At 40.1% G+C, this 18,613-nt stretch overlaps 1 protein-coding gene across 5 annotated transcripts in view; it reads left to right on the top strand.

Moving 5' to 3' along the window:
• Nucleotides 1–18,613, top strand: part of lingo2 (leucine rich repeat and Ig domain containing 2) — a 168,658-nt gene that overhangs the window by 42,210 nt on the left and 107,835 nt on the right. For 4 of the 5 annotated variants that reach the window (XM_058650558.1, XM_058650561.1, XM_058650557.1 and 1 more), the window contains one exon: nucleotides 17,164–17,271. The gene's annotated coding sequence lies outside the window, so the exon portion shown is untranslated. Of the gene's footprint in view, nucleotides 1–6,180; nucleotides 6,353–17,163; nucleotides 17,272–18,613 lie in introns of those variants that run through there. The other variant, XM_058650559.1, reaches the window with a different exon arrangement.

The raw sequence follows: 18,613 nt of genomic DNA, 5'->3' as shown, positions 1-18,613 counted from the left end.
TTGAGGCTCCACATTTCCTCCTCTGTCATTTGTGGTTGAGCTAATGAGCTAACCCCTTGACACCTTGTTGATGTTTACCTCCTCAGAATTTGGAAAGGTGGTGGACACCAGTGAAAAATGCCCATTAACGAGCATGTTACATGGACAGCAGCTAATTACAATGACGCACCCGGGGCCTCGTTTGGCCGTGCTGTCAATGGGAGCCGTGCGGCCGAGTGTCCCTGTTAGTCTGATTTCACCACTGCGGTCCCTCTGAATTTTTTTTTTTTCCCTTGTCTGACATTGTACAAGTCTGTGTCAGATGGAGGAGAAAGAAAACCTTTACATTTGTTTTTCTCCCAGCTGTTTCTGAGAATTACATGAGCACAGTCCTTTGGGGTGAGATAGAAATGCTTTTATCGGCTCCTGTGTGGGCTCACCTGAGATTTTTAAGATCAACTCAGTGTGCTGGAAATTCTAACCGAAATGTCTTTGTTATCCGGGGTTTTGTTGTTCCCTCAGTGGTCTATCAGAGAATATCTTTGCTGATTACAGGGACCCCTGTGGCTTCATTCATAGAGGGAAGTAGAAACAGGAAAGGAGTAACCATATCACAACAGGACACACTATATTTATTTAAACTATTAAAAGAAGTAAGGAGTGCAGAGAAAACAACATTTGTTGTCTCTTGTGCTTCGGGCCAGTGTAGGTGGTGAATGGATGTTGTAATCTTGAATTGGTTTACTCCATAAAACGCAATTGTATGGTTTCTTAGAATTATATAGTTGTGCTGTAATGCACAGAGAATGTTTAGGGATCAGTACACGTTGATGGTAGATGTGATGCTGAGGACTATTGCGTTCATATTACTTACTCTATGAAGTGGGCTCTCAAACCTGAAAGTCAGTCAGTCAGTCATCATCTACCGCTTTATCCTCAACCAGAGGGTCGCGGGGGGTGCTGTGCCAATCTCAGCTACATCGGGCGATAGGCGGGGTACACCCTGGACAGTTCGCCAGTCCATCGCAGGGCCACATAGAGAGACAGACAAACAACCATTCACTCTCACACTCACTCCTATGGTCAATTTGGAGTGTCCAATTTACCTATCCCCACATTGCATGTTTTTGGACTGTGGGAGGAAGCCGGAGTACCCGGAGAGAACCCACGCACACACGGGGAGAACATGCAAACTCCATGCAGAAAGGCCCTTGTTCCAACCGGGGCTCGAACCCGGGTCTTCTCGCTGCAAGGCGAGAGTGCTAACCACTACACCACCGTGTGGCCCTCAAACCTGAAAGTGAATAATAAAAAAAAGTAAACCTGTAGATCAATTGCTTTACCTATCTGGTATTTCTGACCATTTCTGCTCTGGGCATGTTTGCCGTCTTCAGAAGTCAATGCATTTACTAGCTGGAAAGAAACTGCATTATTAAAACACTCGGTGCTATTACCAGTTAATACAAGTTTCACCAATTCAACCAGAAATAAAATCTAAAGGATTATCAATCACTAGTTTTTAACAGCTTCATTGTAGAACAGAGTGTGCCGTTCTCAAAAATACACAGGAACCCGAGCAGGTAAGTCGAAACAAGTGTCGGAGACATGATTTGTATGCACGCCTTCTGTCAGGCTTGTACAGATTGAGCAAAATTATCAGGTGCATAATTAAAATACAATATCTGGGGCACACAAAGGCCCACTAATCTAACTCTACCTTAAATATGGAGGGTGGTATAGACGACAGAGAAATATGTGAGGGAAAATCACGCTTGCAGCCTTTCATCCAAAATGAGGCCAGGATGACTGACAGGAGTACGAGCACTGCTGAATCCAAGAGGTTGGAGAACCATTAACAAATGTAAATTTGTGAGGTTCTGCCGGGCTACACACAGCTTTACAAGGTTGTCTGTAATTCTGACCATACAAACACTGTCAAGTAATCTAATTTTTTTTCTTTTCTTTTACACATTTAAAAACAGCTGCAACAGCCATAAGTATTATGGCCAATTTAGCTGATGAGCATTATCTATGAAAGTACTGAGCCAGTTCTTTTCGAGCACATAAAAGTGTTCGTCTGACAACAACATGAAACTGCACAGCGTGGAAATGGAAACATAACACAGTCATAAACTCAATTCTGGGCTTTGTCTTTAATTACTAGACAACTAGAGAGTAATTGCAAAGTGTGTGAGATTAAATATTGCATCATCTTGATGAAAGCCATCATGTTGAGTTGAAGTATTTTAGAATAGTTAGCTATGTCATGCACATTGAGTTGCAGACCATTTATCATAACCAATTCCAAAAGCTTGATTTCCAGAATGTGCAAATTGTAGCTGTGAATGTTCACTGCCATTTACAAATGGAGTTTAATGATTGATTGATGATTGCATTACTGATACTGGCTTTGGTTAGTTGTATGTCTGGTTTATTGCATTTTATAAAGTTAATACAGGGTAATACTGTGCTTTGCTGTTTCTTTGTAAAGAGGGCAAATCACTGATTTCCTCTTCATTTTGATGAGAACTGGAGCAAAGCCCCATTGGCTTTTAGTCATGCTTACTATTGATTGTTCGGGCCATAATTTACTTTTGTCCCAAAGCAAGCTTTTCACCTCATTACACTTTGCTCATGGCTCTTTGGCCAAAGCCAGTCCTGGTCTCAATCATCATCAACACCTGCCTAATCATTAAATTGAGCAGCCAGATAAGGGGACAGAGATTATAGAGTCCACTGTTGCTCTTCACATTGCCCTGGCTAATGATGGTCTAATAGTCTGCATGTCAAAAGCAAACCAGTACCAAAAATAAGATACTGGAACACGTGTCTGTGAGCCTGATTTTCTTTTTTTTACTTCCACCTTTGACATTCATTATGAAGCAAAGCCCTTCACTGGTCAGTGAAGCCTGAAGTTGAGTCTGGAAGATCGTACCCACAAACGATCCAGCTGTAACACAGTAATAGAGGATGTGTTTATCAGGGCTTCCTGAATGACACAACACATTTGATAGTGCTTACCTTGAATGCATCAATGCATCTCTAGGCCTAAAGTGAACATGTCGTGTGCGGCTTTCATAGATGTAAAAATAAACAAATGCAAATTATAAATAATGAACGCCGTCTATTAAACACAAATTATCATCCTGTCAGACGGTTGAAATGTTGCTCATAATATCCTTCACACAGTGGTTAATATATTCCACTCTGTGAAGCACCGCTGCCAAAATGGCAACTGATTGTCTTAAATTGTACAGCACCAACACATCAGGAAACATATTAGGGTCCTCATCTCCATGACTTAGTCCTGCGTTTCATTCAGCAGTTGGATAACACATGTAGTAGCTTGAGAATATCTGGAAGAAAAAGGTCAAGCTTAAGGGATTACTATTTCCCACAGCCAAATCCTCCCGCTTAATAAGTACAACCACCTGTCATCACAAACCAAGCAGAATTAGACTTTTTGGGGGTTTTTTTTTCAAGAAGGCAAACGGAGAAGTGGAACAAGCTGGAGACAAAGACGTAATATGTTTTACACATAATCGTTAAGTGGATTGAAAAAATATTCAAGGTCAGGAAAAATGAATGGTGCACACTGACACTTAAATGGGATTGTGTGTAATTTTAAAATTGGCACAAACTGTAATTGCTGCCCAGGTGTCAGTGAGTGAGTCTTGTGGTTTGTTCACTTGAAAGTCAAAGCTCTTTTTTTTCCAATTCAAATATGTGCGAAACAAAGTTACAACATTTGATTCTTAAGATTGAGTTGAAATCTGATATCATGTGAGAACAATTGCATGATGGGATGTCACAAAAGCCAATCGGCATTGAGAGATGGAAGAACGACATAGTCAGCCATCCACTCATCCACAGGTTACTCATCTTATTCAATTTACTTAACATTCGGCGTGAATTCTCTTCGCCTTTATAGAATAACAAGTTACACACTTGTTATTCTTCACTCACACACAACAACAAAAACAAGTGTGCTTATCAAATGTACAGTCCTGCAACTGTCTGAGTCTCTGAGGTTGTGTGTGAGTGTAAAGTCAAAATGGGGGAGAAAAAAAGGAAAAGGAAAGGCTCTGTCTACATTTAGAAAATGCCACTCATCGATTAAAGAAGTACCTTGACTTTTGGTGCAGCGAAGATTCAATCCCCTATTGATCCACGGGAGTGTCAGGTTCTTGTTAAGGAGCCCTACACCACTTCCTGACGCAGTGCTTGAATAAGACAATGAATAAGTCTGAGCAAAAGAGGGAGGGAGGGACGGTGTGAGAGGAATCCTGCAGATACAATATTAACATGTGGATAGATGAAGAGGCAATTAATGGGAAAAAACAAACAATTGCACTAAAAAAACAAAAGTAAGGTAGCACGATTGATTTTGTGAGGGACTTGCAGGGTTCACGCATCTCAAACCGGCTGCTCTTTATGAATGGGACAAGCACTGGAGCCTGAGACAGCCCGCTTCACTGCAGACAGTCAAACGGCATGAGTGCTATGACCGGGGAAACCTGAGAAAGGCTGTACCTTATGCAACTGTTCTCTGACTCAGTAACAGTCAATTTATGAAGTTAAGTCAGGGTCGAAGAGATTTTGAGCTCGCAAAGTTATCCACGAGTAAGAGTTCAGACGGAAAGCAGCCTGGAAAATAAACATGCATGAGCAAGAGGTTAAGCATGTGTAGAGATGGATTCTTTTCATGGAAATGATTTGTATTTGTGACTAGCCCTGTTGCCTCACAGCTAAAGGATCAGCGGTTCAGATCCCAGTTTCACTCAGGGCCTTTCTGTGTGGAGTTTGCATGTTCTGTGTGTGTGGGTTCTCTCCCCTAACCCTTAGCACTACGGATGGATGGATGATTTGTACTTTGTAAACAAATGAGACTGACAATAAAATCTGTGAACAACTTATTCCAGCGGAGAGGTCACACAAAGAATTTTAAAAAAAGTATGAACAGCTGGGTACAAATACAAAACAGGAAACTGTCAAACTTGGTGCTCAAAGTTCGACGTTCCAATTTCAACTGTGAAATTACACGCCTGAATAGTTGTTCGTAAGCCTGAATGTGATTAAAAAAGAGAGGCCGGCTGCTTTGTACACTATTTACTGTTATGTACATACAAACACTTATATAACAATGGTAATAATAACCTAATAAATACATTTATTTTGTCAAATAATATCTTTTTTGTGTGTGTGTCATGCAGAGAAAAGGCGTTAAAAGGCGTCATTATCTAGTGACACCAGAAAGACCAATGATAATAATAATAGTAAGTAATGAAATAAACCTTCCTGGCATTTTTCCCAGGCTTTAGACACATTGGTCTTATAGACATATAACAATCATTCCATTCTATCATCATCAGAATATTTCCAGAAGAAAATGCAACTCGTCTCATTTGTGCCTAATTCACAGGATTTATAAAACCCCTTTTTCTTCCTGAAAGTTTTTAAATTTGTGAACTTGCAGGCGAGGGGAATGATTTCTGTTCTCAGACGTTTTAATATGTTTGTTTTAATATAAAATTCAGCACATTAATTATTAATTATTATTATTTTGTTTTTGCCATTTTTCTTCAAATTTAGCCACTACCTTCTGTCTGTCTGTCTGACTGTCTGTCTACCTGACGCCTGTGTGCATATACAACAGCAAGTGTTATTGGCAAGTGGCCTGTTGATGCTGAGTTATCTGATGGTTTGTAATGTGAACTGTCTGCTACAATAACCGTTTATGTCAACCAACTAAATGCAAGTATCATACGCTGGGATCTTTGATGTCCTCCAACTGGCATCATAAATCTTTGAGGTGTGTTAGCAGTAAACAGAAGCAGTGGAATTATATCAGAACAGGGTCGGCTGGCTCATAGTGGGAAAGACAGTACACCGCCCTCCATAAGCCACACGAAAAAAGAGAGAAAAAACTTTATTTTGACGGTCTAAGTCTTAATATTATTGTCCAATCAGCAGCCTGAATATCGCTGTGACGTTCAGCATCCTGAGTCCCCCCCCCCCCCCTACGGCCGAGCGGACATGGCCTAATGCCGGCGGAAACGGAAATGCCTCCGTTCGCTTCTCTGTAAGTTGTGCTAACTTTACCAGCGATTAATTGCCGATTTCGTCATGGAAAGAAACTACAAACAACTTTCTTTCACTGCAAAAAAAAGCCGTTTCATAGAAGAAAAAACTTATCGGCTTATATAACTCGGACCCGACCAGCCTAACGTCGCCATAAAACAGCAAACGAAAGACAGGAGCTGGTATGAGAAGAGGGTCTGGCTAACTGGTTGCACTCAGACCAGTGCCATGTTTTGTTTTCCCTTCCTCCTCTTTCAGATGCTGGACACTGAACAAGCCTGGATTCAGACAGGTAATACAGTCTTAAAACATTTCTCTGAATGACAATAACAATAATAATAATAATAATAATAAACACAAAGAGACAATGATACATATGGAAAATGCTATGCGAACAAAGGAGTGATAGAGAAGGCAAAATTCAAATGCCTGAAAATACAGACAAAAACTTTTGTTGTGTATTTTTAGTTTCATTTAAGTGAATCTTTATGGCATCAGACATGAGAATGGTGCTTTGGTGTGTTTTAGTGGTGATATGCGGTAACTGCATATCACCACTGGACTATGTTACAACAGTCCATCTGAAAAACTGACTTGCCGATTGCGCCCCCTCAAAATAAAACGTCACCATCCGCCACTGTATCAGAACCCTTTTTATTAAGTTGCTGGGAGGCACCATTGTTGTCCTCCACCACACTTTCTGTCTTTGTGTTTCTCTGCTGCACAAATATTCTGTGACTGTTAACTCGGCTGTGAAAATTGGACAGTTACAACATGTATGCCAGAGTGGTATTTTATTTCTCTGTTCCTTATAAATAAAACTGCACAGTTTCTATTTATATAGCACAAATGCATTATTGCTGATTGGCTTGCATTCTAATATGTTAGTCCTTAATCCTTGTATAGGTGTGCCCTTACATTTTAATACTGTAAAGTATTAAAACTGTTTCTTGTACAGCTGCTATCTATCTATTTACTGGTTGCAGGTTACTCCTGCACATGTCCACAAGTTTATATCATTCATACAGTAAGTTTATCCTCTCCAATATTCTCGATGTATTATATGTATGGCTCCATATTAAGATGTTATTTTTTCAGATGGAAGCTTGAGCAGATTCCATTTCTTGGCTTGACAGCTTTCCATCAGAGTAGCTCACTGGCCAAACAGCCAGCAACCCATGGAGTCAAACTACTGGGCTCTTTACCATTTAATTATGATGTAATTAATATTTCGGTCAGCTGTCCACTAAGACAAATTATAAAAACAAACAAATCATTAAATATGTTCCAGTCATTGCTCCAAGGCTCAGATGCGCGATCTTAGAGCAAAACAAAAAAACAACAACTCAGTCAAGCATTACTCTTATCACCTCAGCCAAAGGCAATCCATATTGCTTGTGGAGATAAGACTATTGATTTCCAAACAGGATGATGGAAATTGAATAACTGCAAACTCATCTGTCTAACAACGATAATGCTCTAGTTTATAAGTGGCGTTACTGTAAAATGTATTTGCCACACGTGAACCAGCGGACTCCACATGTGTTATGTCGACAGATTGAGTGACACAGATGGCAGCTATTGATGGAGACAACCACAGTGGACTGTGAGTGTGGCAAGAAAAAAAAAATAGCAGTGTGGAGGGAGTTGGTGAGAAATCAATTAAGAAAAGGATGGAGATAATGTCTGACATTTCTGCTAATGCGAAAGTGATTTCTGTCTATGAGATGAGTGCTTCAGCTGGGGCGTTTTTATTGGGCTGTCATCTTTGACAGCTCAGGCCCGGCAAAAACGTCAGGTTGTGCTATATTTATTTATTTTGTCTCTTGTAAAATGTTCACAGTTACAAAACATTGCAAGTAAATAGGCACTGCCTTAACACTGAAATAGTTTTTACAGTAATGCAAGTGCTTAACTGTTATTTACATAAAAAGCACACAAAACAAGTTACTAATACAAATGAATTCAAATATTAATTACCATGTGATGGATGTGATGTTTTGCATGCATTCCTATTTCACAGGGTTGGGTCAATTTGTCAAAAAACAAATCCAGCAGAATTAAATAAAACAATAGTGGGTGCAGTATGTGGAGCACACATTTGCAGGAATCAGATGCAGTAGATTTCTCTAATTGGTCACGGGTCACACAGATGAGCATAGTAGAAGCAGACATTTGCCAAGGCACTTAGATCGCTCTTGGTATTTTGTGCTTATGCTTATTGTTACTGGGGCAAACACTACTTGTGTTCATGAGGAAGCATTTGCCTGGAATAAAACACCATTGCACACAGAACTAGGGGACAAATTGGGGTGTCATTTAGTGACAGATTTATCTGAGAAATAACATAGTCTTAATTGTCCAGAAACCACTATCCCATCTGCGTCATTGTCACCCATGAAATTAAATTTTCACAAGAGTAACTCTGAGTTGATAGAAAGTGCTTCAGGTTAGAAAAAACAAACAGAAAACAAACCCGATCATAAATCTCTGATATGATTTATTTTTTGCAATGTTTTGGTACATCGCAATGCTATGCAAGACAAAATTTGCAACACAGTTCTTAAATACACGTTAAAAGCATCATATTGGCTCATATCGACTTTCCACCCTCACCCTGAATGGAACTAATGTACTGTATGTGATGTGCTGTGCAAATTCAGAGATAACAAGAATTGAGCCAGTTAGATGCAGACGGTTTAGTAAACATACGTTCTGCCTTTTATTTCCAGCAGAAACCCAATAGTGATTGCACTGCATCAAATGCCTGGAAGCAGTCCATTGTTGTGCCTGCACTTCTCAGATGCTGTTATACTCTATGCCAGATATATACAACTAACACTGTAAATACTGGCATACAATGCCAAAGTCACTTTGTGCTTCAATCTTTATCTAATGACAAGGACTGGGAATCATGGATTGGAGCTTATCATGCAACAAAGGAACAATGTAGTTGCACTTGACATTGAGTGCAATGTTGAGTGCAACTTCTTTGCCTTTGGAAGAAGAAATCATCATTAATTATGTCACGTGCCATTCACAGGTATGGCTGTTATGTTTTCTTTTTGCCCATCTGTCCATCCCAGTGGTGGATGCTGGTCTTTCAAACAGGGGGAGCTCAATTCATGCCCACTTATTTATACATACGTTCTTACATAAAATCTGCAAACAAACAACTAGAACAAGGACATTATGTAAAACTGAAATGTTATAATAGTGGTTTTATTTACAATGTATTAGGTACGATCAGATAAAAAGCAAATCCACACAGGACTGAGGCAGGAAAGGCTTTGCTGCCTTTTAGACAGTTCTTCCAGTCATCATGCTCAAGCCCAGCGTATGCGCCCGCCCACTGCTCCACTGACTCCGAGAGAAACTGAGCTTCCCTGGAAGTGACATTTATGCCACATTTGTCCAATCACCGTCGAGCTCACTGAGGTGAAAAAATAAATTCTGTGCTGCCCCATAGAGAACAGTTGAAGCTTCAAATGGTTTTAATGCGGTCGCTGCTACGGGAATATGAAAATCATGTAATATAATCCTTCATCCGTTCTACACAAGTTTACTATTGTTATGTAAATACAACACAGTACATATTTGACGACATAAGAAGCTGAGCTTCCCTTGCTGTCTTGTGCCATTTCTTGCATGCTAATACATGCAAGTCAGTGACAAATTGCAAATACAATTTGATTTATGTCACCTTATGTCGTATGTGGATCTATTTGCTGAATTACAGTGAGATGTACAACTGTGAAAGACAAGGAGCAGGTGTGCTGCTTTGCATTAGTGCCGCTGTGACGCAGGTGTGAAAGATGTCACAGGGACCTCCAGAGCAAGTGGGTGTGAGTAGATATAGTGTGTGGTGGGTGGGGACAGTAAGTCAACCAAACACTTGTCTTTAAGCCTTGTTTAATTCAGCAGGAGCTGACCGTTTCTGACGAGCTGAATAACTTCCTAAACCCTCGACATCTCCCAGCAGTTAAACTTCCTCATGTGGATTGCCGCTGGAACATGGAGACATCCAGCACAATGCAGAGCTATATTTCCATAAGCATTTTCCCCTCAATCTGCTTCCATAAAATCCATTTTGATCATGAGTAATCCCTTCTCGGTACCTGGCTGCTGACCATTTTCTTCATATAACTACGCTTTTGGCAGGAAGAATGCAGAAGACATGATTCTGCTTAACTTTCCAAGCCGGACCAATTGGGCTAAGATGCCAGCTGTTAAGCATGGAAAGGCTAATCAGTTTAGCAGAGTGCTGAGGATTATGCGGTCAAAGACGACTTGTTGTTCCAAACACAATATACTGCAGAAGACGGCACATCTGCTGTTGGTTACGTTATTTGAGCTATTTCCTCTTCCTTGTTCCTTCTGGAAGCTCATCCGAGCCTTATTATTTGCTCGCTGCTGTTTACCACAGGCCTGTTGTGTAGTACGTGTCCAATTAACTGTGGATTGTTGGCATGTGCTATCACATCAGGTTTCCTGGAGTCTCGCTTCATCTGTGCACTTGTTTGACAGGGTGTTAGGGCTTTAGGTCAGCAGTTTTAAATCACTCAGTGTAACGCTATGCATAAAACATCGCAGGTTTCCATGGGTATCAAGTGAGGTGACAGGTAGTTTGAGAAAGTATGACATTATGAATTTAAGTGTATTGTGTGTGTTTAAATTGTACAAATGTAAATAATGGTGTCCTATATCCAGACAGAGCAACAGTTCAGGGTCTTTATTCGGTCAGGCGTTGGTACACATAGTTCAGTCCAAAGTCAAAATACAGTCACAGTCTCAGCACAGTCACTAATCCGAAAATAACCCTGGAAAATCTCACACAAGGGCAAAAACAATCTGGCACTGAAGGAGGGGAAGACAGTCTAAATACTCTGTGTCAATGAGAAACCGGTGCAACACGTTAGGGCGGGGCCAGTAATCACACAGGAGGGAAACTTGACAGGAAGTGGATCTGAAATGAGTACCAAAATAAAACAGGAACCAATGATCTGATCTGACATTCCTTTCAAGCATAGTCTTCTGTCTGGAGAATGGACAATTGAAGCGTAGAGTCAGTACAGATGTGTTGCAGGTACAGGTTTTTGTCCACATGAAAGGCATCATGTGGACACTCTTTTGACTTTGAGGACATGTCTGGACCAGAGCTTACTACCAAATTTGGGATACTAAGAATTTGCCTCAAGGCATGTCATGTCTTTTTAATTCATTGCTTTATTTAATCTGATCTTTAACTGTGTTAGCCTCTCTTTTGATTTTAGGATCAGGGACCACATCACATCTACAGAACTTGGATAAGATAAGATTTTAGTAATGGTAGAGTGATGAGAGAGCAACGCGGCATGGCTCTTGCGATATAGGGACCCATAGCTAATGATAAGGTGTGCTTTTTGTGAAAGAAATCAGTCCAGGGTGTCGTAGAAAAATGTTCATGATAATATGGTTTAAAATCTTTATCTAGTTGTTCACTTGTAGGAGAGTGCTTCAGTTCTGCTTTTAATGCTGCACCTTAGAACTCCGGTTATAGCGGTATAGAAATAAGATGATGGGGGCTGCTCTCGTCCTGTCTGTGCAAATTGTTCGAGATTGGTCTCATAAAACAAGATCCCAAGGTTGAGACACTGTAGGAGTCTGACTCAGGCTCTGTGTGCTACAGGCAATGATGCAATAAACCTTTGTTTAGGGGAGTGCTCAAGCAGGATTACATTGTGGTAGTCACTGAGCTTCAATTCCAAAGGGGACTCTCTCCTTTATATTATTTTCCACTATGTCTTTGCACAGTGTACTAACCCCGCTTTTTTATTTTAAAATGTTAAAGTTGTTGTTTATTCCTCTTGGTAAAGGTGTGTGGATTTGCCTTCATATTCTCCATCTGTATATCTTTAAAGTAACAGCACTGCCCCTAATGCTGTTTTCCTTTATAAGAGAAGATAACATGTAGACCGTGTGCCAACTGCTGTTAGTTATCTTTGCAACATTTCATTGACCCTATGAACCAGTATTCTCTATGTTTCTAGACTCTTTCTATGTTGTGCATTCACTAGCGTGGACTTTGTGTTTTGCCTATTATTCTCTGTAAAAGCAAAGTACAAAGTAGGGGGTAGCTTTCACAGTTCTGCTTAACACAGTATGGATCGAAGGCCGGCAGCATTTCTATATGATATCTAGCTAGAATGTCTGAACATATGTCAACATGTAAAATCCTGTACAATCCAAAAATCCTAAAAATCAGTCACATTGTGGGCTTTTTGTTTCTTTTTCATGGGAAATGAATATTTGTGGAGAATCGAGTCTTTTGAAATCGCTTGAAATGGCACAAATGTGTGGTTAACATAGTTTAAAATGTCTAAAATGACTGTATACTGGACGGATATCGGTAGTTAATTACGTTTGTGCTATCCGGGATTTCCATCAGAAAATATTAACAGTAACGTCTTCCGTGCATTATTTTGAAATGCATCATGTTTCAGTAAAGACAGATAGCTATCATATTTAACAAATCAATATTACATTATTGAGGGGCAGCTTTGGGAAATAAAAGACTGGCATAGTGGACGCACTATCTGTACAGATTCATAAAGGATTGCCGGGAAAACTGATGACATTATAGTATTCTTGAAATGTGCTTACATCACACAGCATGATTTCCCCAACAGAGGAGTGAAGGAGCAGTGTTTATAAAGTGAGACTTTGAAACTGGTAATTCAGTCAATGCCAGCCCAGGACATGATTGCAAACAAGAAATTATTGTTGCTGGTACTTGTTGCAGAGCATGTAATTTAATTGAGCTTTGGATCAATGCAACTCAGCCTAAAATCTTCCTTTGGCGTGTTTGTCCATCGGTCGAATTGAATGCACAAACTTCGACTTTTCCTTTGTGTCTTCCTGCATAATGAAAGCGCTGAGCCCTGAGGTGTAGGGGCTGACTAACCCTGCTGCAGATGATGACTCCAGTTCTGTCTGGAGCCTGGCTGAGGGCGGACCACTAAACACATCCTATGGAAATGTCAAATAATAACTCATGTGAGGAGATGTAAAGTCTGACTTATTACACCACCTTAAGAAAAACTTCAACTACATTTAAACTTTAAAAACAGAAACCAAACTGCTCAAGTGATGAATGATAAACGAGATTCAATTCCCTAATTTAAAGCTCAAAAACAATACCATGCAAAATCAGGATATTTGCACATTGTGAGTATTTATGTAACAAGGACAGAAAAAGACAGTGAATAAGCATTGAAGTGAGCTGAGCCTTGTTGACAGTGTGGCCTTTTGTTCCTGGCGAGGACAGTTGCTAGATTGAATTGATCTGACTTTAGAGCCTAACCATTTATCTTGGTCAGTCGTATCTGATCTGTGGCTGTCAAGAAGAGACATGGGTAGAGGGTCCCTTTGAGAAAAAAACAAAACAAGAAAAAAAAAAACAGCTTGGAGAGCTGGTGAAGGGTCTCCTTTCCCATAGCAGCATAATCCTGTGTCCCCACAGGCATGGCCACGTTCCCCTCTAACAAAATTTAAGAGCTGAAATGATTTGTCACTTAATAAATTTGCAGAGCGATAGAAAGATAATCACCGCCTCCGCCTCGTAAAAATCAATTATTTGTGTCTCGTTTTACCTGAAAACTGACAAACATCCACTATTCTCAGCCGCTAGCCACTGATAATTTCTCTGTATGTTGTATCTGACACATTTATTACATTTACACGATTTATGGTTGGACTCATTATACAAGCAATGTGGGAACATTCATTTGGGCTTTAGGGACTTGCAAGATTTCCTTCTTTTTAAAAAAAAAATTACATCTAATGGGCAGAAAATTAATTAATTTGTCAAGACATTAATTACCGGACTAATTGCTTGTGAAAATAATGAAAAGTAGTGTTGATTGTGTGCAGTCTCTTTGCAATGTCAATATGAAAAAGAACTAATTAGTCAAAAATGTTTGCACACTTTATTGGGAAATATTATTTTGTAAATAAGTGCACTGTCTTTGCAGCAGAATACTATTGGTCCTGCAGCCATCTTTTCCACTGCGTTAATAGTAAATAACAAATAAATTGAAATGAAAAATGTAAAGGTTGCACTGGAAAAAATTGCGGCTCAGCTTTGTCTCTCCAGGTTAGACTGTGAACTCATCCTTATGACCGTGTCTTCTGTTACCTGGGCCGTTTCTAAGCCACAGATGATAACCCTCAAGGGGCCCTCATTAAGTCTTTGCCCCAATTAAGCCACAGTCATTTTGCCACTGCACAATTGCCTCTGCGCAATGGTGCACAAATCCTACAACAGTGGATTATGCTGATCAGTAGGTGGGATGAAAATAGCAGCATTTGTAAATCCGTGGAAGCGGTGTCAGCAGCCACCGCTTGCTTGTCTGGCAGTGTGCACCCAAAAAAGTATGAGTTCAAGGAAACCATAACAGATGTGAAATTATACTACATTTCGAGCTCCAGTAGACATGGCACATTGAAATGGCTCACAGGGGGCTTAACAATTGAGTCATTGAGCAGAGCCAGCGCGGTTGAACTTTGGTATAGTGAAAAAATTCCATGTGCTAAGATTATTTTTTCTTTAATCCTCACAGTGTCATAACCTGTTATGAATCCACTTGAAGAATGGATGAGAGAGGTGAGATAAATTCACTTCCTGGCTTTTCCTCACGCTCCATTCTCAGATAGAATTCTTATTGTCGGTATCGTATATCATCACATCAATGTAATGTAATCATGGAATAATCCCGTGTGTATCGTGATGTGATGGAGTAAAGGTCACACGCAGTGGTAATAGTTAAAAAACACAACAACACAATGATAGACGGATTCATGGACAGATTTATGAACTGGCTTTCATCTTGTGGACTGTTATTGGCGTGCAAATAAGATGGCATCCGTTGATAGGAAAGTTGAGAGACTTGAATAACAGGATGAAAGGGCTCTAAATCTGTGATAAAATGTAGACTTATTTGTACATTTGTATGATGGAATTTTTGATTTTTCAAAGATATGTCGTATTTTGAAGGGCTGGAATATTTATTTATGCCATCAGGTAAAGTCAGGCATCAGTTGAGTCATTCAGGTATTTACCAAACTCTGTGAATAAACATCTGTATCATTTTTAGCCCAGAATTCCACAGTATAAATAATGCATTAGCATTAACATTAGCAATATGTTTTTTAGGGCCATGCATTAATTCTTATGGAAACCAAAAGGCGGATGAACAAACAAACACACATCCCAGCACAGAGTTGCTGTTTCCACTGACATCAGGGCTAACAGCATCTCCCAGCGCTAAATTATGCATTATGAAGCACTACTTTCTGCTTTATTGTGTGTTTTGGGTCGCACAACTGGTCCAGAGGAAATCAGTGACTCTGCCAGTCACAGGGATGGATTTTATTGGTAAGCTTTCGCAACCCAGTGAACACATAATCAATTCTCGCACCCTGATGAAGTGACAGCCAGTGGATCTGAGCACATTTGTGCTGACAGCTGACACTGATGCCTCAAAGCAATTGCGTGATGAAATTCTTCACTGACCCTCCATTTTATGACCTTTGCATCTGCACATTCTTTGATATGAGCCATGACTGTTATTCAGTCGTTCCTCGGTTAACCTGCTTTTCTCTTGGTTGATCGCTGAGACAGAAGCGTCCTTTGAAAGGTGTGTAAGAATGAATGGAATCTAATGGTGAGTGCAGATTTGCAACAAGCAGAGGACTCCTCTGCTCACCTCTTCTTTTCCAAGTGCAGTGGCCTTATTGTACTTTAATGTTTTTTTTACATCAGGTCTATCTATGTTGGCAAATCATCTTTGTCATTTGCTCAGTAAGCCTACACTTAAAAACATTAAATGCATGTTCGTTTGAAAAACATTTAATAGATTTATATTCTAAGCCACAAAAAACAAATTTTATTTTAGGGTAGTCTATTCAATTTATGATGGTAGTGAGACCTGCTATTGAAGACAGTGGCACTCTCAAAAGAGATTTACTTTGTGAGTGTCCAGGATAGACAGGAGGATAAAATGCATGTATTGGAGGAAAAGTTCAGGTTGGAAGTAAGAGAGGCACATGCAGAGGAGTGAAGGAGTGATTGTGATTATGTTGGACAAACGATGTTGAAGCTTGAGCTTCCCGGGCAGTAGGAAAATAGGACGACCACAGAGAAGGTTTGTGGATGTTGTTTAGGAGGACATGAGGACAGTTGGTATAACAGAAGAGGACACAATGGATAGGGCAAGATGGAGGCAGAAGCTGGAAGAAGAAGTCTTTTCAATTTATGTCAACACAGCCTTTTCAAATGTTCAACACTGGACCTTTAATGAAGGATTACATAAAAGCACATTGTCACTTTAACATCCTTAGTATGTGCTATAGTTTGCATGCCATTTTGGATTCCTGTGTCCAAGCCTGAAGACTACAAGTGCAGCCTTGTTAGTAAGATATACTGAGGAAAAAGAACAAGTAAACCTTTGTGCACATACACTGTGTATACTTTGCAATCAGTTTCAGCTGCTCTTTAACACACCCGCTGAGCCACAGCAAACATGGGAGACTGCACATTAACCAAGCAGCACTGATGATTCTTTCAGGGAAAGTGGCCGACATTTGCCCTAAAAAAAGAAGCCGCATTTGCAGCTCCGCTCTTGTGTAAAGTGGCTATAAAGGTCTCAAAACTGTTGGGATTTAATGCCTTGAAACTGTTGTCCATTTGCATTTTAACAATGTGTCAGTCTGTCAGGTTGATTCATAGTCCAAGACTGCACCACAAACTTGATTGGCACTGGCCCTGCAGAATGCTTCTCACCTGTCTTCTCCAGGCGAAACGACGGTGTAATGAGCCGTGCTCTGGCAGCTGTTTAAGCAGAAAAAATTATCAAATTGACCAGGCAAGAAGAGAGATACTGCACATGTCATGTGGGGCTTTTTTTTTGCCAACCACCCTCATGCTGATTCTTGGACTGACATTTCTTCAAGGATGTTTATCCTGGATCACGAGGCATTTGCAGTGGCTGAGTCAGTTAAAGTCGTGAGCTCACTCTCCATGTCTCTTCTTATTTGTGTTTTTTTGTTTTCGTTTTCTCTCAGATCCTGAAGTGACTGACCTGTGAAGAGAGTCACACGGGGGAGTGTTTTCAAAGGACTTCTGTGCTTCTCTAAGAGTGTATGGCCATCTGACATTGGAAAGCCCAGCAGGTATGTCAAGAAAAATGTATATCATCTTGTAATTATGCATGTTGTTGTCTTCTTTCTCCAGTCGGATGACAACTTTTCTTCAAAACAGTCAGTTTTGAAGAAAAAACACAGCAGTTTTTTGTAAAAATCCCAAAATAACCACATGCAGATCCAAGCAGAGACTCTCACACAAAACAATGGTGTCACAAACAAGATATGAAAAACTGCCACACTTGAATTAAAAACAAGTCATGTATTTGAAAATGAATATTTTGCTAGCAAGCCTGGTTTCACTGGGCCATCTGCTCTAGTGTCCCAGTCCCCCGACAGTGAAAGCCCAATTAGCCCAAGTTTATATCACCAATAATTAACACATTTGTTGTGACCACGTTATGCCTAAATGAGGTTTTCAGCATTGTTTAGCGTTGTATTTCTGACATTTGGCGTCACATTTATATTTGGGTGAAATTATTGAAGCGAAAGTATGTTGAGCATCATGGAGAAATAATAACAAGCCAAATACTATTCTGTACCACCATGTCCTTATTTGTGGTGGAGTTTGAAGTTGTGCTGCTATCTTTTCTGTCATTCTTCCACTTTCATAAAATAATGATGTAAACATAAACATATACATTATGCACTAAACAGCTTTACTGGTCACCATAACTGGAGCCATACACTGAAGACAAGCATATTTGATTAGAATTCAAGCCTTACATTAGTAATACAAAAAAAAGACATCAGTTACATTTTCCTCCCAAAGGGCAGATATGACACAGAATGACTCGCAGGGTGTCAGACACATCAGGCCAACATGTTTAAATGCCTGCCCTCAAATGCCAATGCTGCATGTTTATAGCCAAATGTAATGGGTCTGGTTTTCCTCCCGTTCTCTTTTATGTCACTTTCTTAATAGCGATGGCATTATGTAATTGGGTTGTCCATCTATCTGTATGTTTGCCCACTATATCTCTTGAGCACCTTGAGGCGCTATTCTCCAAACTTTGCACAGATATTAATGTAAAAGTGAAACTATTATATTTTGGGAGTAGAAAGTGAACGGCATAGTGGAGTTAATTTGACTGTTCACTCCTGAAATCATTAAAATGATTAGATTTTGGTGGTCATACATGTCAATAAGTGTGTCATTCCGCCAAGTCGACACTTGGTATCTTTTATTGCTGCGCCGCGTAGATCACATGAATATGGACACACATGGAAACTGCAAATGGAATGGTTGGTGGAAGCATACAACCGGGGGGCAGTTATTCTAGTTCAATAAATGCACCGGGGGAACACGTGGCAAGAGAGACGGGGACTGGCTGGAAATTAATGTGATCACATCAGGGAAGGGACCATGCTG

This window comes from Solea solea, chromosome 14, assembly GCF_958295425.1.
Source record: "Solea solea chromosome 14, fSolSol10.1, whole genome shotgun sequence".
NCBI lineage: Eukaryota > Metazoa > Chordata > Actinopteri > Pleuronectiformes > Soleidae > Solea > Solea solea.
The sequence above is the reverse complement of the archived record's forward strand: the minus strand, read 5'-3'. Positions and strand labels throughout refer to the sequence as shown.